Source organism: Limulus polyphemus, unplaced genomic scaffold, assembly GCF_000517525.1.
Source record: "Limulus polyphemus unplaced genomic scaffold, Limulus_polyphemus-2.1.2 Scaffold193, whole genome shotgun sequence".
NCBI lineage: Eukaryota > Metazoa > Arthropoda > Merostomata > Xiphosura > Limulidae > Limulus > Limulus polyphemus.
Genome location: NW_013665803.1, coordinates 385,031 through 394,810, shown reverse-complemented (window position 1 = coordinate 394,810; position 9,780 = coordinate 385,031). Strand labels below are relative to the sequence as shown.

The window sequence follows — 9,780 nt, the reverse complement described above, 5'->3', positions numbered from 1 at the left end:
ATACCGATGTGCCACTGAGGGGCATTTTTTAATTTATCAAGGAAAACCCGATTAAAAAAAAGACGCATTCAATCAATCGGAAAAATGTCAGGCTTTCAAAACCTGTAGAATTCCTTAATTTGCTTTACAAATTAATACACACTTCGAAAACATGTATTTTGGAAGTTATCAACCTCTCTATTTCTCTGCTTTTAACAAATCTTAAAACTTATTCACACAATTACCTTATTATTAGATGATGCATGAAACATAATATATATATATATATATATACCTTAGGTGGGAGGGGGTTACAAGCAAGAAATGCTTCAACTGTACTTTATGGCAGCCCTGAAAATCTCGAATAATGCTTAAATGCTTTGCAAGTTTTCATGTGTACGTAGCAGAAAAAAGAGAGCACAGTAAAATATATTAATTTTTTTAATCTTTCATCAGTAAATGCTTCAAAGAAATAGTTTTGGTCTTCCTAGGCTTACTCGAGAAAGAATTATAATTAATTAAACATTACTTCAAAAATTAAACCTTGAGACAGCAAGCTATTAAATATTTTATGACAAAGGCTTAAGAAAATGTTGCATAGGAGTTTATTGCCAAATAATATCAAAATCCTAGTCCATAACGTGGTTACACTGTCAATATAGGAGTATGGCATACCAAGAAAAGGTATACTAATATCTTTTATTTTTACTATGCATATTAAATATGAAGATTAACCCGTTATCTGATCAAATGAAGATAAATATTGAAACAATGAAATTTTGGTTATCCTGACATTATATCTATCTATGTACGTATACTACTAAAGATCACTTATGGAGTCTATTCGGATTCCTATCTGGTTTATGTTAACTGCGCAGACGATATTAAGAATACCTGGAATAGAGCACAAAAGTACCGTTTTTTAAGCACTTCCAGGAAGACATGAGTTTCGTAGTGTTACTGTTTGGTTACGTTATGCTGTGACGGTTAAACTGAGACACACGAACAGGATCATGCGCAGCTGACACACTGACATACTGAGGAATGTGTCCAACATGCGCCAATCACACCCATACTTAGGAAGCAAATAAATTAAGCCTAATAACAACAGATGGCAGGACAGTCTCACGCAGTTTATCAGCATAAAATCCCGAGTTAAAGTTTTCCGCGTGTTAATAATCAATAGAAAACACTAAAAAGATCGTAAATAGAAACACATACACGTTCCAATATCTATCGCCAAGGGAACAGTTCATCAAACAACACCTCGGTGGTGTTAAGTGGATATCTGATGAACGTCATGATCGTAGAATATACATTGTCAGTTTCACCTATGGGAAGATGGGACTGATAATGCATTAAGCGCGACCTCTTTTTTTAAGTTAACTCTTTTACGCTTCAATATACAATTACAAAGGTGGAACTGAAGCAACGCATGGGACAGGACTTTCAAACAAGGAACAGGTGAGTAGTAAAGTTTGCTCATCATTTCAAATTAGCACCTCGTTAAAATTATTTTTCGTGTTGGAATACAAGTTTCTTACGTCTAAGTTGTTTTTTATTTGATGAAGTTTTCAATAATTGATTAAGAAATATTTCTCAAAACTTTTACTCAACAAATTAAAATATAAATCGACCTTATACCAAATAAATATGATAAAAAGCACTTGCAATCATTGAATGTATTAGACCTAAACTTGATTACGTTGGATGTAATTAAAAAATAATAATAATTGGTAAACTAATTAAATGCTTTTTAAACATCTTTGTGTGGTGAAACAGTTGAAAATATTAGAGAAAATATTCCCAAGTTGAATCTTGATTCAACAAACATCATATATTACAAAACCGCAATTTCAGAATCTGAAATACCTAGAAGTTTTCTTTACAATAACTCTGAATTATCACTTAGTATAACCATCTTTTAAGTAAGGTTAATGAGGCGACTATGACAGTAAGTTTTTAGCCGCCACCCTATCTTAACTTTAGCAGCTCAGACAAAGCAAAGTGAAAACAAAAAGTGCACATTGACTGAATTCTTAGTCAAGAACCTCAGTGTGAAGATGTAACAAATATCAGGTAATTAGTTTATGCTACCGTTCTCCTTCTTGAACAGAGAAATCTACCGATGAAGAGCACAGTTATCACAAAACATTGTATGTCATTAGCTGAAAACGAAAATTAACCGTACAAATGAAAAAATATTTTAGTTAAAAAACAAAATAACTTAAGTGGTCAATTCATTCCCAACTTGTGCTTGTGATATGATCATAAAATTGAACATGTAAACGAATTTGTTGTTTGAATTTCGCGAAAAGCTACTTGAGAGTTATCTGCACTAGCCGTTCCTAATTTAGAAGTGACAGAGGGAGGGCAGTTAGTCAACACCACCCACCACTAACTCCAAGGTTACTCTTTACCAACGAAAAGTGGGATTATAACGCCCCCACGACGTAACGGTGAGAATATTCGGTAGCGGGATTCGAACCCACGACTTGTATATAGTGAATCGAGCGCCCTAACCAACAGGCCGTACCAGACCTGAAAATGGGAATTCACTGAATTAAACTGTGAATATATTTTAGCGAGTTTTATTCATGCTCTACTTTTGGGGTCATTAATATAAAAAAAAATTTAATATGAAGTCCCTTTCCGTAAATACGCATAAAACATTTCAGCGAGGCCAAGAAAGCAACAAAATTATAAGAAATAACGTTTGATAGAAAAAGAAAACAGCTAATCAGCATTTTATTGTGAAACGTTCGCATAAATTTGAGTGCCCCAATTTTCCCCCTCTAAACAAAAGTTTGTAAAAACAAAAAGAATTAAATTCTTAAGAAAAAAAATATGAGTAAATACTTTCAAGAAATGAAATGGGTGTCTTTTTGTAAAGGAAAAAAAAGACCTATGACCAAATTCCGATAGTTTTGAATATTACTGTTTACAATTCGAATCACGTACTACAAAATAAAAACACTGTAATATCTGAAAGCATCTGACAAACACAAATAGCATGTGGAAAAATGAAACCTGCAATACGGAAAAATTTTGAAACTCTAAAAATGAAGCCACTATTCTTACTGGTACAAAAACATATAATTATTTTAAAAACTCTATGAGAAATTATTTAAAAAATTCAAGATATTATGAATATGCAATTTTTCTAAGCACACTACACGAATAATTGATCTGTATTGTTGTTCTGTTAAGCACACTACACGAATAATTGATCTGCATTGTTGTTCTGTAAGTATTATTTCGATTCTAAAATATAAAGCCCGATAAAATCATTTGTTAATTTAATAAACTTTATAAGCAGAAACGTAATCGTTTTCCAATTTTGATGATCTTAAGGCTATTTAAGCCAAAGCCTAATAATGCAACTCGGTTCTTTAGACGCAAAGTAAATCGATATTTTTAGTTTTGTTTTATTGTTCATACTCAATAGTAGAATTAATAAATATATACATTGTGTTCAGACGCTAGTTGTGTATTATTCATTATAATGCATATTCCTTGAAACTAATATATCACCTTAATTTCCTGGTGTTAGTAATAAGTTTTTTTTTTCCTTGGAGAAACTAGAAACGTTCTAGTTTTCCTTAATGTAGGACATTAAGGTGTAAACTAAATCATACGTGTTTTAGACGTAATGTGAACGAAAACAAGAGAGAAAAAAATAGAAATAAAGTTTTAAAAGGAATCTTTAGTGAAGTTAGAAATAAGCCTAACGTTACCTCTATTTATTTCATAGAAAATGTTATAGCTAGAACCAGGCAAGGTAGTGAAGATCGATAGTTTCCGTGTATGGAATTAGTAAACAGTTTGACATTTTCCTTCGTCCTTGAAATATGAAAGATTAATCAGGATAAAATAAGTGATCTCTTTTTAAATTAGATAACATATATTTATAAAGGGTGAAACTACCGAGAAACATGAATTTCAGATTTGACGTGATGATAAACTACTAACGAGAGAGACACACCCATACCATAGTTGATGAAAGAATCAACTATATTTCATGTTGCATTCTTTATCTTATAATGACTGACATACATGTTGTGAAACACGGAGAATCATCTCTAGAACTCGCATTTCTTATATTGAATAGAAAATTATTGGAGTGATGTGAGGAGTAGTTTTTAGTTTTATTATTTACTAGCTGGAGTACTCGTTCCCTGGACGGATATTATGTAAATTCATGATTAATGAAAGGCTATCTTAGGACATGAAAAGTTGCTTCCCTTATATGTAATTGTAAAAAAAAGATAAAAAAAAGCCCATAAAAAGCGCAAATCGCAAAATGCCAAACTGAGAAATTGTTATATATCTCTCCACGGACACAACGAACCTTCGTACCAAATTTGGTGAAGATCCATCTACAGGGAACTAAGTAGTGGTAAAAAACGCCAATAAAAAGCGCAAAACTGAAAATTTGTACGTATCCCTGCATAGGCTTAATGAACCTTCGTACCAATTTTAGTGAAGATCCATCCACACCCTGCGAAGTAATTACATGGATATACAACAGACAGTACTATTATATTTATATAGATACCAGACACTCACTGGCGAAGACAATCACAAAGCCTCTTAATATATATATGTATATAATATGTATAATTTGTACATAGCTATGCTTTCTCACGTAAATATATATTAAATTTCATGCTTTATCACGTAACAGTGGTTTTAAATACATACATACATACATGCACACGTATCTCTATAAATCTAATAGTACTCTCTGTCGTCTGTTGTATGTCCATGCAGCTATTTCGCATGGTGTAGATGGATCTTCACTAAAATTGGTAAAGAGGTTCATTAGGTCCATGCGGGGGGTACATACAAATTTTCAGTTTTGCACTTTGCGTTTTGCGGTTTTTACAATTACATTTCAGGGAAGCAACTTTTCATGTCCTAAGATAGCCTTTAATTAATCATGAATGTACATAACTTCCGTCCAGGAGACGGGTACTCCAGCTAGTGTTTAATAAAAACTGGCAAGGGTTTGTGACGACTGTAAAAACCTTATATTTATAGAAAATACACGTACACACGTATGTCTAATATAAACTGGAAGGAGTTTGTGACGACTGTAGAAACTCAATCTTTATAGAAAATATGCATACATACTACGTATGTCTAACAAAAACTGGAAAAGATTTATGACCACTGTAAATACTTTATAGAAAATACACATACACACGTGTAGCTAATAAAAATTGGAAGAGGTTTGTGACCACTGGAATAACTCAACCTTTATGGAAAGTATCATGGTAGCGTTTTTCCTATATCTTACTCAGTTTTTCAGCCAATCAGTTGTTGAAAGAATACATTCAGACTTTTATTTGCTAGTTTCTTCACAGAACGTTTTTGCAAAAGTTTTATTCACTTTTGAAGTGTTGTTGAAAACTTGCGATATTAAATACACATAGTGGGGCTAGTCTGGAAGTATATACTTTTATATATTTTTGATATGTCATTTAGAAAATTAATGTTAAAAATATAGATTTAAGAGTATATTCAAAATATCTAATGGAGTAACAAGTTTAATAGACGAATAGAAAAAAAAACTATTCAAAAATAAAACGTAGTCTTGCGAATTTATTACAGGTATTTGTAATCCGAAAAATATAATGATTTACCGGACAACTGATTGTTATTATTACAAAGAAATTTAAATTTTCACAGACTAGTATTCGATGATTATGACAGAAACGAAAGGTTGAGTAATATATTTTATAAGACTTACCGGAGTTACAGTCATATTATATATTAACGAGATTACAAAGCATTTCATATTCACTAAATTTTGTAGTTATATACACACGCGTGAGGAAAATCATTTAAAGATACACTTGGTTTGCTAATAAGTAATTTAAGCAGAATAAGGTTAGTTCTTATAAGAAAAATGGTCTTCTTGTATATTAAAAATTCAGAACATTGGTTTTCTCATAACTAAGTTCTTCTATTTCCAGAAATGTACGCAACAGGGGGTTATCTAACCAGCCAATGATAATCTAAGTTGAGTTGTAATGGAGGTAAAGTTTTCTATGCTGATGTAGCGTTATACTGTGTACGTACATGCGTTTGAACCACAACTGTATTATTATTTTGTCGAACTCTAATATGTATTCAAACTCTAGAACAGAAACTGAAGTTCATGTAAGATAGAATTACTTTTCATGCTTTTTTTCTATCTCTGTAGTGTGTAATAAAATACTCGAGCGAAGGCTAGTGTATAGTTATCATTAGGAGAAGAAACGATTTTCATTGAATCAATTGCTCTAACACATTTTTATATATATTTGGATTGATGTTAAAAATTTTACAATCAAATCTGGCAAAAAAACAACAAATAAACTTGTAAGTATTATAAACAATTTGAGAAACAAACCAATATTATAGAATTGCTACGACTTCTTATTCAACATTGTGTCTTAGAAATTTTGTGGAATTGCTCTAAATCTGTGATTTGTGGTAATTACTTCTGTGGTTTAATGAGTTTTTCCAATCTCATGTTTACAGAGTTGTTCGTTCTAATTTCATGTTTACAAATTAATACATTTTCTCTTCAATGTTTAAAGTGTAGTTTACATCAATTAATGATTAATAGAAGACGGAAGAATGAGTAAACGTTGCTCAAAATTCGGGTTGGTAGAATAAGTAATTGTGATTAGTTTGGTTTCACATTTAATAAAAAATCATCCCAAATCATTTTAAAAGGATGAAAATAAGCAAAACAAGATAATTAAATAAACCATTTCTATCATTAAATGGACAGAAAAAAAATGACTCAATTAATTTCCCTCTTCATATAATTCTTAACCAAGAAATGATACGAAAGATGTTTATGTGTAAGTGTGGATTGCACGACCGATATTATTAAATATTCTTATACTGTCGGTGAGGTCCATAATTTACATCATACTGAGTAATTTGATGTTTTTAACTTTTACAACATTCACCCTGAAGACCTGATCACATATGAATGAATTCGCTCATTTGATGCGTACAATATATAACTAGTTTAGAAAAAGCCGATGGCTCCAGTGGTAAGTCTAGTTTGTTTGGTTTATAATTCTGGATTTGGTAAGCCGATGGCTCCAGTGGTAAGTCTGATTTGTTTGGTTTATAATTCTGGATTTGGTAAGCCGATGGCTCCAGTGGTAAGTCTAGTTTTTTGGTTTATAATTCTGGATTTGGTAAGCCGATGACTCCAGTGGTAAGTCTAGTTTGTTTGGTTTATAATTCTGGATTTGGTAAGCCGATGACTCCAGGGGTAAGTCTAGTTTGTTTGGTTTATAATTCTGGATTTGGTAAGCCGATGACTCCAGTGGTAAGTCTAGTTTGTTTGGTTTATAATTCTGGATTTGACTGGCAAATCAGTAGAAGAAATCAACAGTAATTTTATGATATTTAATGAAATTCTTGACAGCAACAAGTCTGTGAGTATTTTAACATGACAGCAGAGGTGTAATAAAAACTTTATGAGTGTTTCAACATGATAGCAAGGATGTAAACAGGTGTGTATAGGGGTATTTGTTAGGGGAAACGAGGGAGTATGTGTATCCTATTTATTATATGTAACTAGCAGCTAGCGAGAAATGGGGGAAAACTTAATCAATTTTAGAAGTTTCGGAATTTATTACATACTTTTTCCTTGCCTTTTCCATAGATGTGATATTTGACAAGACTGTGTCTAAAAACAGAACTTCGGATCCCTCTGTGGGACAGCGGTAAGTCTTCGGATTCCCCTCGGTGGACACAGCAGATATCCCCCCCCCCCAAAAAAAAACACACTTCGGTTCGATTTGAGAAATGATTGAAACACTTTGGAACATATCTGACTTCAACAGAACGATAATTCCATGAAATAATTAAATTCTAACTAAATATATATATATATTCTAATATTCTACAAAAAACTAGATTTAATTTAAAAGCATTGGAAGAAACTCATCGACGATATCACGAAAATGACGCATCTTTGTTCAGATGAATAATGTTGCCTTGGTAACGCCACAATTGTAAAAGTAATTTTATACGTTCGTACTTCGGAAGCATGGCAGTAATAGCTCCTTTTAAAGTTTATCGATTCCGAGTTTGGTTAGAAAACTAGAAAAACATCAAAAAATTCGGAGAACGAATATCTAGTACCAACGGCAAAAGACGTTGTTATCAACATGTGGAAATTGTTAAGTTTACAACACTGTAGCCATAGTTACGATTGTTTGTAAAGTATATCACTTGTTTTTCTTCAACAACACTTTACACATGCCAGTTCCGAAGCTTTAATTCAAAGAGAAAATAACGTCATGCATTTCAATTTCACATTTACTTTTAATTAAGTTTCTGCTGATTTGTCCCAATCCGTTTACGCTAAACAAAGTTATTTAAGTATTGTATCTCATTTTAATCTCTCTCTTTTTTTTTAATTTTCTATGTTTGTTTATTTCATTATTGTCGATTGTTTCTTGAAGTTGTCTATGATCTGTGTTTTATTATTAGAGTTATACCTGATTGTAATGCATAATAAATAAGTTATCTGTTTAAATGGTGTCGTATGAAAATTAAAGGATCTTATTCCAACTGACTGTTTTGCCTTTATTCAACAAGAATACAAACGATCCAAAACAATATAAGTTCAGATTATTATTTATTATCTTTATTATTTAGCGACCACGGTGGCTCAGCGATAATCTGAAGGCTTATAACGCTAAACATTGGGTTTCGATACTCGTGGTGGGCAGAACATAGATAGCCCATTGTGTAGCTTTCCTGTTAACAATAAATAAACAAGCAAAAACAACTAATTTAGTACTCTATCTTTGTGTCTAGAATCTGGTACTCTTAAAAAGGAGGTGAATATATGTGATTAAAAAAACGTTCACGTGATAAAGAGCAAAATTATTGATTAATGAGTGACTTCGGTAAAGAACATATTCTTGGTTACTTTGTACTTACTTTATTATGTCTTTCTCTACTGTAGGTTCCAGGTTGGTGAGTAAAAGTTTGTTTATCAGAAAGTAACTTCATTTAAACATTCACTGCAGAGTTACATGGTCACTTCGTACAATACTCACACGTGGTATCTCATCCGTTGTTTCGTCTCACTCACCTATAGCTGTTCACGTGCAATATTTCACACACTAGCCGTACTATACCTAATATCTCACACACCTCTAATAATGTAAATGAAAACGTAATAATACACATGAAGAATATAATAATGTTCAAGACGTAATATATCTGTTGCCGTGTGATATCTCACACACATTGGTTCCTACTATATCTGTTTACGTACGATATCTCACAAAAAATTAGTTCGTAATATATCTGTTGCCGCGTGATATCTCACATACATGTTTGTACTATATCTGTTGCCGTGTGATATCTCACACACATTGGTTCCTACTATATCTGTTTACGTACGATATCTCACACAAAATTAGTTGGTAATATATCTTTTGCCGTGTGATATCTCACACACATTGGTTCCTACTATATCTGTTTACGTGTAATATTTCACAAACTATTCGTACTATACCTTTATCGTGTGATGTCTCATACACTTTAATGTACTATACCTACTGTTACGTATTATAATTTCAAATAGCCTAAAACTGAGGTAATTTAGATTTAGTAGTTAACTAAATGCCGATATATATCCAATTTATGATATTTGTCAACAAGACTGATACACACAGTTTTTTCTTAAATACAAATATATTTTAATATACAAAGAATAATACAATTTACAATAACGGTTATTACAAATAGTTATTACAAACAATG

At 31.9% G+C, this 9,780-nt stretch overlaps 1 protein-coding gene across 2 annotated transcripts in view; it reads left to right on the top strand.

The window, feature by feature from the left end:
• Positions 1 to 1,099: 1,099 nt before the first annotated feature.
• Positions 1,100 to 9,780, top strand: part of LOC111084989 — a 12,568-nt gene continuing 3,887 nt past the window's right edge. The window contains exons 1-2 of one of the 2 annotated variants that reach the window (XM_022381804.1): positions 1,100 to 1,443; positions 7,661 to 7,721. The gene's annotated coding sequence lies outside the window, so the exon portion shown is untranslated. The remainder of the gene's footprint in view (positions 1,444 to 7,660; positions 7,722 to 9,780) is intronic. The other variant, XM_022381803.1, reaches the window with a different exon arrangement.